We start from the raw sequence: 18,772 nt of genomic DNA on the forward strand, positions 1-18,772 counted from the left end.
ATTAGCTGGGCATGGTGGTGCGTGCCTGTAATCCCAGCTACTCAGGAGGTTGAGGCAGGAGAATTGCCTGAACCCAGGAGGCGGAGGTGGCGGTGAGCCGAGATCGCGCCATTGCACTCCAGCCTGGGTAACAAGAGCAAAACTCTGTCTCAAAAAAAAAAAAAAAAAAAAAATGGCATTATCTACTGAATGCAAAGGTTTGCATAGTCTATGACAAGTCAATTCCACTTCTAGAGAAATATTCAATAGATTGGGTGCCCACATGGAATTATTAGTGTGTAATAACACAAAACTGGAAACAACCCAATGTTCATCACCAGCAGAAAGGATGAATTCTTGTGTATTTATGTGATGAACTATTATCCAGTGATATAAAAGAATGAGCTGTAGCTACCTAAAACAATCTAGACAAAAACATGAGGTTGTGTGAAAGGGGCAAGATTCAAGAGAACACATACTTTATTTCATTTATGGACAGTTAAAAAATAAAAATGAAATCACATATATACATATAAATATATACTCAGGGCCTTGAAGTAATACATACTTCTGTGTATGAATGTGTATTTATGTACTTATATATGACATTTAATTGTAAATATTTACCTATGTCAATATTAATATAGATATGCATGTAGACATTACAGGATAAGGAGGGGAATGTGATCAGAAGGGAAACACGGAGGGATACTGGGCACTACCAATGTATTCCCGCTCCCTCTCAGTGATGGCTACATAGCATCCACTTTATTACTATGCATTTAATTTAGCATTTTTATCTTTTCTATGTGTATGTTATATTTTTAAATCAAAAAATTTGGAAAAACCAAAAAACCAGCTGGATGTCGTTGCTCAAACTTGTTATCCTAGCACTTTGGGAAGCCGAGGCAGCTGGATCACCTGAGGTCAGGAGTTTGAGACGAGCCTGGCCAACCTGGTCAAACCCCATCTCTACTAAAAATACAAAATAAATCAGGCATGATGTTGGGCACCTGTAATCCCTGCTACTCGGGAGGCCGAGGTAGGAGAATCCCAAACCTGGGAGGTGGAGGTTGCAGCGAGATTGTGCCACTGCACTCCAGCCTGTGCTTTTGGAAAAACCAAAAGATGTTTTAACTTTGTTACTTAGGAACATGCAATTTGGTATCATAGAGAAATACATTTATACCATGAAATAAATGAAATATATATTTAAGCTCATACTGGAAAACCGTACTGAAAAGAACATGGAGCAACAGGAACCTTTCTCAATGGGAACTGTCAGCAGTTGCACAGATACTGTATTTGCCTTCTATAAAGTCCATTCTGGCAGAAGCGTGAGGGATGAAACTATTAAGTAGAGAATCCAAAATGTTCCACTTATACCTCTTCGTTAATGTTTTCATATTAATAAATATTGAGATTTGACTAGAGAAAGATAACTACACGTATGCATAGCATTATGTATAGAGAGGTATAGAAGTGCGAAGTTGTATATGCTTATGTATTTGTGTAAGTGTATATGCTCCCAATTACTCACGAAATATTAATAAGCCTGTGCTTTTGGTTCATCAACCCAGTAAGTGTCTGAAGGTATAAAGTAATTGGATGCCATTTCTCACTTAGAAGAGTTTCTGGCAAGACGAAAAAATAAAGCAAAACAAAGATACTCTGAAATTTTGAAATCAAGCATGAAGGTAGACACAATATGGATCCAGATGTGTACATATCTAATAGAATATTTATGTGGTGGGTTAAATAACAATATTCAGTTAATAACATAAAAAAAGCGGCGAAGTATAGGTCTTGTCTTGTAAGTGAGTGACTCACAAAGATTTAGGTGAGATTTTGCTAATGATTTGAACTTTTTATTCCTTTATGAAATTGTGAACTGTGAAAAAAAAGCAAGTTCTTAGTCATCGATCACTTCATCCATCACACATATTTATATGTATTTATATGTACGTACAGATACAAAAGAATTAGAGCAAGGATTAATTTCTATCACCACTGTGACTCCTTTAGCTATTCTTATTCGTTCTAGTAGCCTGGAGTAGCATAGTTCCGTGCATGCAGTATAAAATCAATAGATGTCTGCCCAGGTGTTGAATTATTTCATTTTAAAAAAGCAGGTGAGTAGGAAACTCCATATTTCTCTTTAAAAACTAATTATAACAAGTTGTTTTATCATTTCACCCTTCAATGGATATTTTCCCCTCATGAATTAGCGACCAACATAAATAAAAGTTTCTAGTTCCTGTTTTAGAACATACTAATTTAAGAAGAGAAGAGATCTATACATGATGCCCCAAGAGTTTGTATTGATTGCAGCTTCACAGGTCAACTATTATTATCACAAATAGAGTTATGATAGAGCAGCCTCAGTCACAATATTCATTCATATTTGTTCATTCACCTAACATTTATGGGGCACCTATTTTGATCCACGCCAACTTAAGTGACCATAGCCTTAATTAACTGAAGGCCAGTGGCAAATTTCCAGACTGTTGCACTACAGCCCTGATGCAAGAATCTGCTTTACCAGACACACAGATAAAAAAGAACAGTAAATCCACAAATGCAATTAAATATTTATCAGCTATTTCCTAGACTTTACGAACGCTGGGACAAAGGGAAGATGATAATAATCACATGGCCAGTGTACCATGGATTACCCATAGGAGCTGGTCAAGTTCTTTCTTGTGTCTCAAAAGTAGAGGAGTATGGCTTTGATGTTGCAATATCCATCTGTTCTCTGTCCCTTGGACTGTTCATTGAGATGCTGAATAATTACACCAATGAATCTAGGAGTCAATCTCAAACCTTGTTCATATATACGCTGAAACACTAGTTCTGCACAAATGTCCTTCCCTTCTAATTCTGTACTTGTCTTACAGATTGCTTTTTAGAATGCTTTATTTGCTCAACAAAAGCCTAGTTACATTTCCTGAGGCAAGGAACTTTTGTGGCCACAACTTTTCTGTGTCTTACTTTCTTCTCATTTTACAGAGGCAAAGGTATCTTTAAAAAAATTAAATAAAAATTGTCACCACCAGTACCTAAAGCTCCAGAAAAGAATACAAACCTTTTGTGTTGAGAGAATAAAATTTGTCTTTGTTCCTGATGAGAAGTAAAGAGAGGGGGAGTAGCTGGTGTCCAGACAGTACAAGAATTGTGAGATGCTGCTGTGAGATCAGGTTCATAGTCTCATAAATGTGTAAGTGTGAGTGGATTCTTGAAACAGTGTAGTTTTGCATTTTGATAAACAAAGGTAGCCTGGAAAGAAGATATCAAACATGAATTTTCAAGATCTAAAATTTGTAAAAAACTATTAGTCTTTCACTGGCTATCAAATGCTTTCGTGTTTAATGCTTTCAATTATACTTAAATCATCCAGGAGGGTAAAAGAATACCAGAAGATTTCAATTTAACATCACTTTAACAAATATTAAGAACAAATAATAAATAAATATATATATTAAGTTCCTTCCTCAGTGTGGTTTAATGAGCGGTCAAAGAGAAAAAAAACAAAAACAAAAAGAAAAGAAAAATGAAAAAGGAAAAAGAAAACTATCAGATAATATATAACTACAAATTAAAACAATTGTACAAATTGTAAGCAATTTTAAATAGAAGGTATTATTTGCAGGGAATAAATAAAATCGGGTTAAATTAATATTTCTTGAACATATATCATGTCTAAGCTTCCCATTAAACGTGAATATTTGTGAAGTTTTACTCTTTCTCATAAAATGTAGTCTTGTGTGTTCTCATCAAGCATGCAAATAACCTCAGCCTTAAAGAAGTTCTGTGTTAAAGAACATAATCTTGTGAGATGGTTACCTTTCCTTGACCATTGTCTTTGGGGCCCAACTACGCCAGAGGACCTTTCGTATCTTCTCAGGGTTCAGGTCTAGGTAGGACCAATTAAGCTCCTCTTGATCCTATACTTACTCTGGAAGCTCAATACCCATGTCCTGTTGCCTTTGATCAACTCCTCTTCAGAATTGCAATCACGGATAAACTCAAGGCTTAAAATGCTCCAGGTGATTGCTGCGTACTTCTTAACTCCACGCTTCCCACTGAAAGAGAGTTCATTAGAATCAGATTTGAGTTTAACCAACTTCCTCCCTCCCTCCCTCCCTTCCTCCCTCCCTCTCTTCCTTCCTTCCTTCCTTCCTTCCTCGTTTAAATCATATCATAATGGAATTTACATTATGATATGATTGCTAAAATTACTTGAGCATATTAAATAATTACATAGGAAAAATTACTGAAGGAAACTAAAAATATCTCACCCCACTTTGGGAGGCTGAGGCAGGCAGATCACGAGGTCAACAAATTGAGACCATCCTGGCCAACATGGTGAAACCCCGTCTCTACTAAAAAAAAAAAAAAAAAAATAGCCGGGCTTGGTGGCATATGCCTGTAGTTTCAGCTACCAAGGAGTCTGAGACAGAAGGATTGCTTGAACTCAGGAGGTGGTGGTTGCAGTGAGCTGAGATCATGCCACAGAGCCTGGCGACAGAGACTCCATCTCAAAAATAAATAAATAAATAAATAAATAACTCCAATATATACTTATTTGACATATTTCAAGGTAGCTATCAGCGGGGCTGGAAACATAAGAATTGCTAAAAAGCTGTCTTTTGTTGGGGAGATTTGCACCTGTAGAGGAAATAAAGTGAAATATCAGATGCACACAGGCTTTTTTTTCAGAGCCCTGCCTTATTCATAACTAGGAAAGATTAACTGAGTGAGAAACCTTTAAAGGTTTGATGGAAACATTGCCCCCTGGCTACCATCTATTCCTTCTGAGGGCTGCTCCTGACAGGTCTCATCTGCACAACATGACCACCCTTTTTCCAGGCTTTTCTTCTCCCCACCCCGTAAACTGTTTGTCATATCCTGAGCCCTGATGCTTTTGTAACGTAAAGATGGTTTAAAAGCATCAATTGTCTGGCCATTTATTTGAGCTTTTAATATTAGTATGCCTCCCATGGCCATATGCACATTAATATATTTGTATATGTTTTCTTCTATTAATCTACCTCTTGTCAGTTGATTTTCAGTGAACCTGTTTCTCTCCCCTATACTATCATTGTTTTTCAGCAGTTTTCCTTTGCCCTTATACTACTGAGGAAAAAAATCAGAAATGTATAACAGTTACTTCATATTGACTTATAAACAATATAAAATACTTATCTCCAGAAACAAAAAAATGGCTGTATAAGTTACACTAAAACCATGTAGTAGAACTGTTAAAAATGAGTATGTAAAATTTTTTTGAGGTCAAAAAATATATATATAATATACAAATGAGTAAAAAATATAGAACACAAAACTATGTACACAGTGATAATTATTTATAAATATAGATACAGATATAGATGTATACATATCTAAATAGAAAATTAAAGAAATAAACAGAAGGAAACATACCTAAATATTTAGAGTTTTTAATTCTAGAATGTAGATCATTTATTTTAAAAACATTTTTCCACAATTTGTGTATTGTAATTTTTAATTAAAAACATTGTATCCCCACCATTAAATAATGTTATCAGAAAAATAATATGTTATCTAAGAAGATACTTTTAATTTATAATAGACAATATAGAGCAATGCTATTTTTATTTATTTTTCCTCCAAAATTAGTAGTGTTACTAGGGACCAGACACCTTCTCAGCCTCAAGGTTAGCCCTTGAAATTAATATATTGCCCGCTAATCTAGCATTCTGTGTTTTCAACAAATATAGCCCAAATATATATTTGACAAGATTGTTGACAACTCATGCATTAGGATATTGTCCTATCCATCTTTGTACCCCTATTTAGTGCCCAATATAGGAGCCAGGAAATTCTTAATAAATATAAATTTTCAGGGATGAAACTAAGTTGTTTTTCCCTTCTCTCTTTTGAATTTCTTCTTATACAGCTAACATAATCCTTTGTATAGAGAAATAGTCAAAAACTATACTATTTGTGGGAGCTAAAAATTAAATCCATTGAACTCATAGAGACACAGCAGAATGATGATTATCAGAGTCTGGGAAGGGTAGTAATGGGTAGGGTGGGGAAGTAGAATGGTTAATGGGTACAAAAAAATCAAAAGAATAAATAAGACCTAGTATTTGATCACACAACAGGGTGGTTATCGTCAATAATATTTAATTGTACATTATAGAATAATTAAAAGAGTAAAAATGGATAGTTTGTAACACAAAGAATAAATGCTTAAGATGATGGATACATCATTTATCCTAATGTTATCAAAATATGTCATATACTCTGTAAATATATATGCCTACTATATACAAAAATTAACAGTTAAAAAGAAGAGAACTACTGTCACGTTTCACTTAACAAAGGTATAGTTCTGAGAAATGTGTCTTAGACAATTGTGTCGTTGCGCAAACATCATGTATTTAACTTACACAAACCTAGAAGGGACAGCCTACTGCCAACTTAAGCAGTTTGAATGGCAGATTGCTCCTCGGCTATATGCCTGTACAGCAAGTTACTGTACTGAATACTGTGGGCATCGTAACACAATGGTAAGTACTTGTGTATCTAAACATATCCAAACATAGCAAATAAAAGGCACCAAAAAATAGTTTTATAATCTTCTGGAACCACAGTCGTATACATACTCCGCCACTGATGAAAACATCATTATGTGGCACGTGACTGCATTGGCTGGATTACTTTGAGTTAAAGCTTAACAACATATTAATGCAAGAAGAAATGCCACCCAACCTGTGATATTTACACAGAAAGTTAAAATCAGCATCAAAGATAGGCATGCTGTGAAGTGAGCTTGCTGCTCTGTTGGGGGCTGTAGGATAAATCACAAGCTTTTTGGACTCAAAAAATAGCACTTTGACTGTTTTACTCCTTAGGGAATCTCTAATTTAATAAATAGTTCAGAGTAAATACTAGATCAACTTATCTACCTATCTGTCTGTCTGTCTATCTATCTGTCTATTGTTATTTATTTCCCAAAGTTGACCAAGAATTTCTTAGGCTTTTATTTGGAAGCAGCTGGTGGGAGAATGAATCAATTCTTTAAGAGGAAGAGCAATAATCCAATGGAAAAAAAAAGAAAAGAAAAGAAAAGAATTCTCTGCAGTCCTAAACACCTGGTTGGAAATGGATGTAATGGGGCAGAAATAGAGTGCAGGTGTATGCAGGTCAGGGACAACTCTATGCTGTAGGGCTCTTATTTTGAGTGTGAATGTGGTGAACTGGCAGGGAGCAGTGGTTGGTCCAGGCTCTTCATATTCTGAGTAAAATGTAAAACTTAAAATACAGTAGGTCCTCCGTATCTAAGGGTTCTGCATCCATAGTTTACACCAATCACAGACTGAAAATATTGAGAAAATTTAAAAAATCTAAATAGTACAAATAAAAATACAATACAGAATAACAACCATTTATGTGGTATTTCTTCATATTACGTATTGTAAGTAATCTAGAGATGACTTAGAGTATATAAAAGAATGGGAATAGGTTATATGCAAATACCATACTATTGCCAATTTATGTAACAGATTTGTACATTTGTAGATTTTTTTTGAGTGGGAGGGTCATGAAACCAATCATCCTTCAATATCAAGGGATGACTGTAGAGAAAATATTTTTAAAAAATAACAGTATGAGTGCGTCAGATTTATTATTTGCCTGTTGATTGTCAATCTCTAACATATTATTCAAAACACCATAGAAAACATGTATTAACTTAAGAGAGGTCATTAACTTAAGAGAGGTTAAGGAACTGAGGCTCAGAGAGGTTAAGGAACTTGCCAAAGCGACAATGTAAGCATAGCCTGTGCTCCTTTGTTTACCAAAATCACAAGTCTGGGAGTGAAGATAAGTCTGAAAATAGATGAATCAGCCAGGATAGCGAAAATGGGGAGCACCAGACAGCTGACAATGGTGGGAGTAAAGCCTTTTTATTCTAAGCCAGATAAACACATCTAGTCAGCCACTGACACAATCACCTGAGTTCCAACATCTCAGAATTTGTCATCCATCAGATTCAAGGTAGGATGCCTGTTAAAAACACAGATATCTTTCTCTAATGTCTGATGATTATAATTTTGTGCAGTTTGGGTTGCAGTTTGAGCATATATATAGTTTTAACTAACTCCCCAACTGGAAAGTGTAAAGATAACAAAGACACAGTTTTCTGAAGTGAGAAGTTTTGTGAAGGAGACAGACTGCCTAAATTGAATGAAATTGAGTGACATGACTACTTCTATTCACTGTTAGATTATTTTAACCTATCTGCATTGGTTTCCCTATCTATACAAGAGGTAAATACTAGACTAGTCTGTTTTGAGAGGAAAAAAAACCCCAGTACAAAATATGTGATAAGAATTCACATCATAATTCATACAGTATTTCTTATAAAATATATTTGAATCATAAAAAGATACCTAATAAATATAAATTGTCATTCTGTAAAACCACAGACTCATGTCACTAAGGCAAACAAAATTAAAATAATAAAAGACAACAAAAATCTTTGAATCGTTCCAGACTTAAAGGAGTATAAAAAGCTATGCCAATGGGATGCTTTTTATCATCCTGGGTGGGAAATTAAACTAGAAACAAAGGTGCTATCAAGGAAATGTAGGTGTGAATAGGAAAGCATCACCTCTGCCCTTGGAAAGTTCATTGTTAAAATGAACTGGCAATAGATAGATTAGGAAGAGAAAAAGCATAGAGAAATGTATTAACATGCACAAGGACATGGGAATCCCATAAATAGGAGACTCAACAGAGGGCCAGATAGCTGAGGCTCAAGCACCTTCTTAAAAGGGGAGAAAAAAGTGCGAGACTGTGGGGATTTTAGAGTGGCAGTGTATAATTTTTACGGAAAATAAACGGACCCAGGAGGCAGACATTATCCAGTACATGATTCTCTTAAGAAGCTTAATGGGAACAGGAAGTTATTAGAAGGTGAGAGGTGATACTGCATTGTGAATAAAGTTGTCTTGTTGTGTAGATAAGGTATCCCAGGTAATTTCTGGAAGTGGCCCTCAGAAGAATACATGAAAAGTTTATCTGGGCACAGTGATGACTCAGTCTCTTCTCGTTGTAGTCTCTGCTTAACTTTTCCTGGTTATTTGGTGAGAGTCTTAGAAAGGAGTTATAAATATAATCGCAATTCTTTTGGAAAGAAATTCTCTTAGATAAGGAAACTCCAGAGGAAGTGACTCCCTGTGCTTGTGGGAGGAAGAAATAAGAGAAGGTTGGAAAGTTATTGATTCTGAGGCAGCTTGTAAGGTCTTCACATTTCTTTAAATTCAATGGGTTAAGCACGGTAAAATATCATACTTTGGGGTAACATTCTCTGCCTTCCAATTGAGAGGAATATAACAACTAGTGAATTTTGAATGTATACCGTGTTTAAAATTTAATACTAACTCTGGTAATTTCCTAATTTTGACAGTTGTACTGCAGTTATATAAGTGTGTTAATCAAGTACAGGTCCACTCATCTCTCCTTTCAAGGAGAGATTTGCTGCCTACTCAGCAGACACCTCCGGTTATCAGCTCCTTCAAGCTTCACCTCAGCTGCCTAAAGCCACCTCACATAACATGAGGTTGTGCCCTTCCTGGGGACGTCCAAATCCAGGGACTCAGACAACGTGGAGATAAACACCTGTCCATTTGGCCCAAGGTACAGGGGCCAAGGATAATGAGCAATCCTCACACTAGAACTGCCTGAAGACTGGCCAAGGCTGTCAAGCCAGTCATTATCATGATTTGACTTCTGCCTCTGTCCAGTGTTGCTTCCTTCATCTTCCATTCACAGCTGATGATCCCTAATAAATCATGTCTCACACATCAAACTCTGTCTCAGTGTCTGCTTCCAGAGAACACAACCTGTAAACCCAATGTGGAAAACAGTTTGAGAAAAGAAGTGAGAAGATTAAAATTTGATGTTGGATTACTCTTCTACAGGGAATGAAGACCGCATCACTAATGGTAGGATGAATGCTCTTGCACTTACAAAGTGGCAGTCCACTTCTTCAAACATCCACTATGCATGGAAAAAAAACATGGTGATAAAGATAATGGACTGGGTAGCCTGTGGTTACTGACATAGATGCTCTACAAAAAGCTGATGCAGAGTAACAGGTCGAAGAAAGCCAGGTGTGAAAACAGCAGCATTTTGGTTGTACGGTCTTGATTGCATAAGACTTGGTTGCAAGTCTTATCCTTTTAGTATAGTTTGATGTCAGGTAGCATGGTGCATCTAGATTTGCTCTTTTTGCTTAGGATTGTCTTGGCTTTAGGGGATCTTCTTTGACTTCACATGAAATTTTAAAAAAGGTTTTTCTGATTCTGTGAAGAATGTCTATGACAGTTTGAAGAGAATAGCATTGAGTCTATAACTTACTTTGGGCCGTATGGCCATTTTCATGATATTGATTCTTCTTATCCATAAAGATGGAAAGTTTTGCCATTTGCTTGTGTCCTCTCTTATTTCCTTGAGAAGTGGTTTGTAGTTCTTCTTGAAGAGGTCCCTCACATCCCTTTTTAGCTGTATCCCTAGGTATTTTATTCTCTTGGTAGCCGTTTTGAATGGGAGCTCATTGAATATTTGCCTCTCTGCTTGCCTGTTGTTGGTGTAAAGGAATGCGTTTGATATTTGCACATTGATTTTGTATCCTGAGACTCTACTGAAGTTGCTTATCAGTCCAAGGAGTCTTAGGACTGAGATAATTGGTTTCCTAAATATAAAATCATGTTGTTTGCAAACAGAGACAACTTGACTTCTTCTCTTCCTATTTGGATACCCTTTATTTCTTTGTCTTGTCTGACTGCCCTGGCCAGAACTTCCAATTGATGTTGAATAGGAGTCATGACAGAGAGCATCCTTGTCTTGTATCAGTTTTCAATGGGAATACTTCCAGCTTTTGACCATTCAATATGATATTGGCTGTGGGTTTGTCATAAACAGCTCTTACTTTGAGATATGTTCTATCAATACTCTTGTTTATTGATAGTTTTTAACATGAAGGGATGTTAAATTTTACCAGTGGCCTTTTCTGTACCTCTTGAGATAATCATGTGTTTTTATTGTCTTTGGTTCTGTTTACGTGAGAGATTACATTTACTGATTTGCATATGTTGAACCAGCCTTATATCCCAGGGATGAAGCCAACTTAATTGTGGTGAATAAGTTTTTTGATGTGCTGCTGGATTAAGTTTGCCAGTATTTTATCGATAATTTTTGCATTGATGTTCATCAGGGATATGGGCCTGAAATTTTCATTGTCAAGTCTCTTCCTAATTTTGGTATCAGGATGATTCTGGCTTCACAAAATGGTTAAGGAGGAGTCCCTCCTTTCCAAATGTTTGGAATAATTTCATAAGGAACGGCACCAGGTCCTCTTTGGTACTATGCTCATGGGGAATGGGTTGGTGGCAAGTGTGAGGGACATTACTTCCATATTTGGACAGAAGGGACATGAGAGCTATATCCCTGGTTCAGATTCTCAGGTCCCAGCCTTGAAGGATGTGCTGTGATAAACTTGACCAGAGTGCAGTTCACTGTGGTTCTATCACAAGCATGACTGAAAATGAAGTGATGCCTTAATGTTTAATGGCCATTGCTCCTTGTTAATATATTTTTCTTGACAATGAGTGGTGATTGGGCCAAGGTGGAATTTAGGTATTCTTGGTTTTTCTTTCTGAAATGTCATATAATAAAACTTTATTCCCCACTGAGAAGAAAAAAAAAAAAGAAACTTTATTATCTTCCTCTAATGCATAGCTCTTCCATACACTTAAAGATGCGACACGTTTGACATTCTGTCAGCCTAGTGTTTATCTTCTTGGAGAAGTTGGGTGTTCAAAGGGTGTGGCTGCAGAGATTCAGAGAGTTTTAGTTTATACTCCCTCAAGAGCTCCATGTTGGTTATATAAAGACATGCCCAGCCTCAAACCCAACACCCAACCTCAAAATGATCATTATTAGGCAGAGGTAAGGGGCAGTTAAAGTTTCTCAAGAGATTGCTGCTAGGTTTGTGTTTTTGCCATTTCAGAAGCACCAGAACAGCATGGAATCCAATGTAGGATCTAAAGTTTCTTCATCCATCTGCCACTAATTAAAAAGAATGCCAAAGAACATATGGTCATGGAACTATCAGGAAAGAAAATGAATGAAAAGGAATATCCTAAGTACAGATCTAAATAATACTGTTTTCAGTAAGTGGCTGACAAATTCTCCAAAAGAGAACAATAATCTGAAGCAAAAACTATGGTAAGTATGTCAGACAGTGCAATTTCATTCCACTATGTGTTTTAATAATATTTTCTTGGCATCTAGCACAGATAGTATCCTACAGAGACTCACTCACTAGAGTGTTATCTGCCTTACTCTGAATAAATATTAAATAAGTGTGTAAGGCCAATGGATTAGCTATGTAGTCTTATATTTATATTTTTGATCCTCTAGCCATTGGGCCCTTTAAAGGCCTAGGGAACCAAACCACTGTTTCGGTGGTTAACTAATTCCTAGAGATGACAAACAACTTGCCTGCCACCACACCTTTGATAAGCAAACTGACCAATTCAAAGGCAGTATTTCTCACCAGTCTCCTTTTATCAGACTACTACAGTCCATGGCATTATTCCCTGCCTTACTCTCTACCCATATAGCCCACAACCCATCAAACTTTTTCAAACTTTCCAATCATAATTTCTACTACTCCTGATTGAATCTTGCCTGCCCATTTCTTTCCCGTGAAAACTGCGAGAAGATTCCAGCCAACTCATAGTTCTTTTTTTCTGTCCGCCAGGTCATCTCTGCTGGGTGCTACTCTAGGTTGTTCTGAGTAGCATGCTTCTTTGAATTTAGGAAAATAAATATTTCTTCATGGAAATCAGTTTAGTGTCTGTGTGTCTTACTGTATCTGCTCAAATAAAGTCCTGGTACATTTTTAGAACAGCCTGATTTCACAAATAAGTAGCTAAATAGACCAAGGCTTAATGTAGTTTAGAAATAGAGGAATGGTAGCTAATTAGGCATCTCTGGTTGTGCAGTAGAATATTTTAGAAACTCTTTTTCTGTGTATCTCTTTATTTCATTAAAGAAGTATTCATTTGGCAGCAGGATAGTAGCCTTTACAAGGAGATGACTGACTATGTAGAAATTGCCACAGATCCAGAGTACAATATAGAGGATACCACTGACTGGCCCAACAAAAAGATTAAAGAGCTAGAGGTAGAGAGTGCAAATATGTATAATAAACAACATTCTGAGCAAAAATAACCAACATAGAAAGCTTTACTGACACCCTTAACTTCAAAACGTTTTCATCTTTATCTAATCTGCAAGAATATTTGAGTATACTTCTTTATGGCATTTATGAAGTTTTATCCATTACAAAACACACTAGAATGCAGATTGTGTGGCATTTGTAACATACAAAGTTCTTGCAGGATCAACAGACAACACGGTACCCTGGAAAATGCACGTAAGTCCAGGTGGGAATGACAGTTCCACTACTTACTGGCTCTGCAGTACTGGGTAAATAACTAAATTGTGTTTGCCATCAATGTTCTTCTTTGTTAAATGGAGAAATATCTCCTTTAGTAGATTGCTGGGAAGATTAGATATGAAAATATATGTAAAATGCATGAGACACAGCAGGTGCACAAGAAAGTTTCTTCTTTTTATTTTCTAGGAAACTTAGCCATGGATTGAACATTTTGCTTATTATAGATCTTTAATAAAGGTTATTCCATACACTTATCATTATACGTACAAAAACACTAAATTTACCTACATCTATACATTTATGGGCAGAAGTGGGGATGTTAAATTAATTTTATAGTACATTCGTTCAATGTTAAATGTTTTACAGAAAGAAGTTGAAAATACGTAAATAAATAAGAAACGCACATCCTGATACACCATGCAGCAGAGTAAAGTGCATGATATGAGAACTCACAGTCACTAAATAGTTTTGCAGAGCCCATCCCTGTGCTGAAAACACATTTTGTATATTGACTTCATTGTGAAGCATATGCTATCATTGTTTTTCTCTTCTTAGTTGAGGATGCTGAAGACCAGAAAAATTAAGTAACTTTCTTAAGATCAGCTAATAATTTTTTGAGTAAATATTTAAGCCCAGTCATTATAGCTTCAGAATCTCTAAATCCTCCATCATTTTATGTCTCTGATATGCTTTCTTATATTCTGTGAATTTGTATTTTGTATATATCTATATGTTAAATATGAAAATATTGATCAATAGATATTTATTAAAATCCAGTCATTCAGAGCTTCTGCCATACTCTTGCTTTGCTGCTGGGGAACATCCCACAGGACTTGGCGAGGCCTACAGAAACCAGTCTCATTCCTCTCCCAATTTAAGGATATGTTTTGGCTTTTAATTTTAATAAAGTTTAACTTATTATTATTTTTTCTTTTTTTTTAGTTGTACTTTTTGTGCAGCTAGTTAAAAGCATAGTCTGTCTACTTCATGGCAATGAAGATATTATCCTATGTTGTTTTCTTTTACCTTTCACATAAAAGTCCCATTCATTCCAAATTGACTCAACACTTGAAACAGAAAGTCCACACTTTCCCGCTGCTTTGTAGATCCACCTTTGTCAAAGAGCAGCTGATTGTATATGCGCATGCATCTGTTTTCAAAATCTCTATTTTATTTCACGGAGATATCTTTATCTACCTTTATATCATACTACATGGTTTAAATCGTTTTGCTTTAGAACAAATTGTGATATCTGGTAGTATGAGTCCTTCAGCAACTTTTTTTCTTTAAGATTACCTTGGTTATTCCTTTTTATTTGCATTTTTCACATAAAATTTAGAAAGAGCTTGGCAATTTCCATATATGTACACAGACATCCCCCCCCCCCACACACATACACCAACAAATATGCTGAGATATTGATTGGGATATATTTAATGCATAAACGGGAAAATTGATATCTTTACAGTATTGTATGTTCCAATATAAACATATAGAAGAGCATCTCACAGCTATAAATGTGATAGAGAATTTACAGAGTTGTCACTATCCTGGATAAATACACTCACACATGTCAACATATTGTTGTATGCTTTTGTACATGTACACATTTTAATGTAGTGATCTCACACTTCTTTCCTTATATTCTTTCTTTAGATTCAGCTTTAGAAACTTGGTAATTTTTAATCATTTTAAGTCATATTGTTTTTAGCAATACAATTTTCATTACACACAAACACACATACATATAGATAGTTGTTATTGTTGGCTTTGTATTTAGCAACCTCGTTAGCAAACATTCAAAAACACCTGTTCTATGATCATTGCTAGGACTGAGGATATAAAAATGTGCAATTTGCATCCCCTTTCATTGAAGAGCTCACAGGGTTGAGATGGAAACATTCTTTGTATGAACAAAGACTGAAGGAGCCCTGGGAAGGAGCTACTGAGTTGCAGGAGTGTTGTATTCAGGCATCTGACAAGAAGTTAATGGCACATTTCAGTTTCATTATAGCCAGGCAGGTACGTCTAGACTGTTCACATGCTTCCTAGTTCCTTTCCCATTTGAACTAATTTTGAACCTTAAATCCAGTGAGAATTGATGAGGAGTGGCTTCTTTGCATTAATGTTTCGTATTTCACTATGTTTTTTACATGGAATGAAAACTTATGAAAAGGATGGAATAATTTCTTTTGTTTAACCATAATTTCTAGTGCCTAGTAGAACAATGTAGCAAGGGAGAGGCTCAAAAAATATTTACCTTTACTTATCATATACTGGATATTTGCGTTTCCTTAAAAATAGTCTTTCCTATCCTTCCATGTTCAGCTCCAGTGTCACCTCTCTATAAAATCTTACACTGTGTCCATCAACTTGAATTGAGAATTATATATTTTGACCTATTACTATATCCTCAGTTATGGCAGTTTACATGCTATATTGAAACAAAACAATGTATAAAATATCTCCATTTCTTTTACCATAGTCAGAAGAGATGCTGCTTTACTTATATTAAATTCCTACCTACCTATCTAAATTGTTATCCATAGTATTTTTTCCATGAAAGAGCACAAAAAGAAATAAAGAAAGAGAAAAAAAAGAAAAAAAGAAAGAAAAAGAAAGAGAAAGAAAACATTACATTCAAGTCATACCACTAGTGAGGAACAGAACTAAGAAGAAAACCCATGGCAGTTGGCTGATATCAGCCCAGTTAGTTGACTGCAAATCAGGTTCATATAGGAATTCAGAAGTTTTCTTAATTAATCCTCTCCTAGAATTATCCTCCACCAGAGTTCATTTGGTTACTGGTGAACTCTTCCAACTAGTTTCACACCTAGGTTTTGAAAGAATCTGATAGATGACTGACCACGTCTAGGTGATTGCATAAACCTGTTTTTTTGGGTCAGACAGAAGTTCTTGCTTCCTGACCGTTTTCCTGCAATAGGACATGGGCTAGGTCATGTGGGAACTACAAAAACAATAAAAACAACAAAATAAAATAATTATCTTTACCACAGGTAATGACATTGTGATTAACATTTTCCCAAAATATTTTCTTTCACTTCTTGTAACCACACAGTGAAGTAATGGATTAAAGTTCCTTGACTCCAGGATATGGATCTGAGGATGGTAAGAGGAAAAACTGAACTCTTGAGACTGATCTTCTAGAAGTCACAGTTCAAAGGCAGATACTATGCCTTGTCCATTCTCCCACTACAGAAAGATCTTGACAAACACTTACTAATGCAGCGTTAGCATGAAAAAATAAATGCACAAACACAAGATTCAGAGTCATTCAAAGAAACTAACTCTTGAACCCAGGCTCTTTAAATTCTTAGGTCTTGGATAAGTTTGCTAATGCACAGAATCCTCTACTTCTTGAAGAAGTAGAGTTAAGGAGTTGTCTTACACACAGGATTCTTGAAAGAAGTAAAAATCTACTTAGTTATACAGAAAATCTAGCATTGAACCTGGATCCTAATCTGTAATCCTGAAGTATAGCTGTTAGGATTCTTTATTAGGACTGCAATTCATTAATGACTTTTCTGTTCTTTCTCTACTTCTTTCATGCTGTCCTTGCCTCTGCCATTCCCTTGCAAAACCTGCCCTCCTTATTTTTGCATGGCTGCCTGCTTCTCACTGTTTGGGTCTTAGCTCGAATGTCACAGAGTCCAAGAGGCCCTTCCTGGTCATTCCACCTAAAGCAACTCTTAATTCATTCAAGTATTCTATTTTATATTTTAATATACTTTGCAAGTCTACTTCTTTATGTGCATGTTTATTTTCCGCTTTAATCACAAAAGAATTTAAGAGCCTTAAAGGCCAATAGTCTCCCTTGTTCTGCTATGTGTCACCACTGCAGACAGGTTTTGGCGTACGAAGTAATAACATGTACTTCAAACAGCTTTTCAGAAAACTCTAATTGTAAATTGACATCTTTTGTTTTTTTTAATGCTCCAATAGCATTTATTTTGTGTCTCATTCTCTGTCCGTGTCTGCTGTTAGTGGGGAAGGTCCCATGTGGCTTTGAGCTCCAGGTGGCTTGTGCCACTAGCACACCCATCACAAGGAGTGGCAGAGCAAGTTCTCATGAAGACCTACAGAACAGAAATAAAACCAATAATCATGGTTATTTTAGGTACATATGAAGATAGAAATCATGCAAACCATTAACTGTGTTTTTTCATGACCTTATTATGCATCAGACACTCCTCACACATTGTTTCTAACCCACATAAAATACAAGTTGGGCAGAAATTGTTTTCTTTATTTTATGTTTGAAGAAATTAAGACTAAGAGGTGAGGCAACATATCTGGCATACTGCAATGTATTTAATGTCATGAGAGTTGAACTGTGGTTTGAGCGATCCCCACAGGATCTATGCTTTCTTATGTGATACCGATATTACCTGCCAGTGACAACAAAATCAAATTATTCATAAAACCTCTTTGCTATCCTACGCTTTAAGCTGGGGGAATTGCATCTCAATATTTTGAATAATAAATAATAGGATGATGAACATATTTTACTAGAATATAAAATGAGTGTTCTTTTATTACTAGTACTTATCATTTACACTGTCTAATTCAATAAGCATGTCTCACATTTGTTCCTTACAGCTCTGCATAATATTTTAATATCATAATTATAACTTAATCATAACTCAGCCTTATTAAAAACTGACAAGTCCTAGCTGTTGATGTGGTTAGTTTTCTACTAGTTATTTGAATATTTTTTCCTCCATTTAAAATAATGTATAATTTCCTTTCTCAGAGAGACACCATGGCCTTTTAAAAGTGTGGGCAAAATTCTGCAAATACCCAGGTCAATCAGTGCAATGTTTCCTAATTAATTTGTTAAGTACAAGTCTCTGGCCACAGATTAGATAAATTAGAATTTATGTTTCTGTAGATCGTTTTTATAAACACCTACACAGGAATAAGACAAATGGCACTGGATGGTGTATGTATTTGTAAATAATTCCTTGTTACATAAATGCTTCATTCTTGTGGAGATATTTTCTCTTTCTAAAGGCCTGTAGGGCTTCATCTATACCTTTCTTGTGATCTCTCTTTTTTTTTTTTCTGCCTTACCTTCTGTTTATATGTTTAAGGTAAAGAACATATAAGATGTGAAGAAGGCTGACTTGAATTTGAAATATTTTAGCGTTTCTGAATTCTGGCTGTATGACTTTGGGCAAGAGAGGTTATCACTAAACCTCTGTGGCCTCAGTTAGAAATCAGAGTTGCTATGTCAACTAATATGTTAAT

This window comes from Saimiri boliviensis, chromosome 15, assembly GCF_048565385.1.
Source record: "Saimiri boliviensis isolate mSaiBol1 chromosome 15, mSaiBol1.pri, whole genome shotgun sequence".
In the NCBI taxonomy this organism is placed as follows: domain Eukaryota; kingdom Metazoa; phylum Chordata; class Mammalia; order Primates; family Cebidae; genus Saimiri; species Saimiri boliviensis.